Source organism: Chiloscyllium punctatum, chromosome 31, assembly GCF_047496795.1.
Source record: "Chiloscyllium punctatum isolate Juve2018m chromosome 31, sChiPun1.3, whole genome shotgun sequence".
Lineage (NCBI taxonomy): Eukaryota > Metazoa > Chordata > Chondrichthyes > Orectolobiformes > Hemiscylliidae > Chiloscyllium > Chiloscyllium punctatum.
The window spans coordinates 55,869,429-55,872,509 of NC_092769.1; positions in this window are offsets into that span (position 1 = coordinate 55,869,429).

Genomic DNA, 3,081 nt, shown 5'->3' on the forward strand with positions numbered 1-3,081 from the left:
TGAGTTCAACTAATAAGAAACTCTGGAAAGCTTTCATTTTTCTGTTTGTCTTAAGATCGGTGCGTGTGTATTTCACATTATTCTAGAAGATGAGCCAGGCTGAAATTTATATCATTAGCCATATCACTAAACTTTGAAATTTGTTGTAAAAAGTGGAGCAGTGTGACAGCAAAATGAAACACTGACCCTGCAATATTGATTGGACCACGAATGACAGATTCTAAAAGGGCTGTTCAAGTGGGAGTTCCCTTCCCCAGAAGTTTGTGGTGCCTGGATGTTTACATTTATTCAAAGTTGTGTCTGTTAAATACTTGATAGACAAGTGAATGTAGGAAATTGGTGCACGTGCAGAAGAAGCCCTGCTGAGACCACAATCAGATCAGCTACGATCTTAGTGCATGGCAGAGCAAAGACAAAGTGCCGAATGGCCCACTCCTACTCCTCAGTCCGATGTTCCTATATTCCATTCAGCCCCTCACAGCTCCTGCACAGGAGTAGACAGAGGCCAATTGCTCGAAATACCTGGTGCACAGTAATACAGGATCTGCTTCCGTCCCTCACATCTGTCACACATAGTTTGGCTTGGGTTAAAAAATGTTAATTCAAAACCCAGGCTTGGCTCAAAAGACGCCTCTGGTCTATTAATAGAGTGTCTCCTCTCTGCTACTTGTGCTTCATTTGTTGGTCATGGTGCAGATCCAGATTCACTGTGAATACAGTCCCCATGCCTCACCCTGAGATGACTCATAAAATGCTTTGCTCTCTGTAACTGTAACATCCAATAACGGAATGTTCAGGAAAATTACAACCATTAACTTCCTAATTACAGAATATGAGAGCATAAGGAACAGGATTGGATGGTAATTCGGATGGTCAGGCCTGCCGTGCCATTGTATAAGATTATGGATGATCCAATGTTGTTATCAACTCTGCTATATTTCCCCATTTTTCACATCCCTCAATTCCATGGCAGGTCGAAAACTCACCTACCTCATCTGTAAATACTTTCAGTGATATAGCTCCCCGAACTCTCTTGACCAGATAATTTCTGACATTCACTATACTCTGTGAGAAGGTTACACACCCCAAACATACACAATAACCTATTTGTATGTTAAAAAGAGTGAACACAGCAGCTCATGTAAGAGTGACAGACCCTGATATCAAAGCAGGAGTTGACTCAGAATGGGATCGAGATACGTTGACTAAATTAAATTTAATAGGAATCAGCCACAATCTCTCCACTGGGGGTCAGCCATCGCACAGAGGAAGATGCTCATGGTTGTGGACATCAATCCTTTCAGTCCCTGGACATCCCTACACGAGATCCTCAGGGTGGCTTCCTCGACACAATCATCTTCAGCTGCGTCATAAATGTCCTTCCTCATCATTACATCAGAAACGGCGAAGATCACTGAAGATCACACAATGTTCAGAATATTTTCCCCCCTCATCTCCTGAAGCAGTCTGTGTCCATGTGCAGCAAGGCCCGGACAGCATTCCAGTTTGTGCTGTTAAAGTGTTGGTAAAATTTATGTAATAGCAGGGCCAGACATTGCACATTTCCATAGTTAAAAGAGGAGCTCATTCAGCATCTCAAGCTGGTTACACATGAATATGAGCTAGCATTCAGCCCATCAAATCTACTGAACAGGAAGAGTGGCAATACATTCAATACTCCTGCCTGTTACATAGGAAGAGGAGGGGTCTGGTCAGCACATCGAACTGTTAAACAGGAACAGGTGGAGCCCAAAACAGTCTCTCAAAACTGTTCCACGGAACCAGGAAGAGGCCATTCAGCCTCGCAAATGCTTATACATGAACAGGAGGATGTCACTGATGCTCCAACATGATAATTCACACGAGTAGATCTTGAGGTTTATCGTGGCTCCATTGTCTGTGGAACAATTGCTACTTTAACGTGGTTTGCTGGCAGTGAGGAGGCAAGCGAGATGTTTTCTGTCAAGTCTCAAGGCTTGACCCATGTTCTCCGTGGGGATCAGAAGCTGGTGGGAATAGTTAACTGTTTTAGATTGAAGGTATTGTGGCTGATGTTGGGATTATGAATAACATGACATTCAGTGCAGGATCATTAAACAAATGCACTGCATTAATATGTGGAGTTTTCATTCAAAGTCTGGATTTTCTGCTCTCTCGTTGATATGGGGAGTGGGGGTGGTTGGGGGGAATGTTTTCAGAGGTACTAAACGTATCTAGAATTTAATAAAGTTAGTAAAAAAAAGAGGCAGTGGGATCTATCACCGTATTAATGTCTGTTTCGAACATCATGTGTGATTGTCCATCCCCCTGAACTTCCAACGCAATTCCATCTTATTCTCTCACAGTGCGACAGATTAATCTTCACTCACTCCTCATGGTACCATCATCCCAGGGATTAGTTTCGTGGAACTCCTTTGAACTCTCTCTGTGGTAAGGAGATCATTCCTTATAAAGGAGAGAAAATCTGTGGACAATGCCCCAAATACTGCCTCAACAAATCTCTCAGTGATGATCACATTAATTACTTTCCCTCACTTCGCCGTCTCCATTTCTTTCTCATGGCGTAAAAAGCACCATTCTCTATATATTGCCACTGATGCGAAATTTACATCTTCCTTACATCTGTATGTCAGTGTCAATAAAGCCAGCACCAGAGGTGCCGAGCGAGATGGACATCACTCTCGGGGACAGACTCAATGAGATGGAATACACCTAAAATAAGGAATAGTCGCCTACCTGATGGAATTGAGCAGTAGCAATATGGGAAACAGGAAGTAGAAGGGAGTTATCTTTCATTTTCTTCTTTTTCACGAGGTATATGAAGCCCTGGTCAGACCAGCATGTTGTCCCTATCCTGAACTGAGTGGCTGGTCCAGCTGTTCCACTGGACAGTAAACAGTAAACCACATTGCTGTGGGTTTGCAGTTACACGGAGACCTGACCAAGGAAGGATAACTCACTGCCTTCTCGAAAGGACATGTCACAAGCAGATGGGCTTCTGTTTATTACAAATAATGATGGTTTCTTTTAAATTCCATCAACTTGCTTCATGAGACATCAACAGATCATTATTCTGTGCCT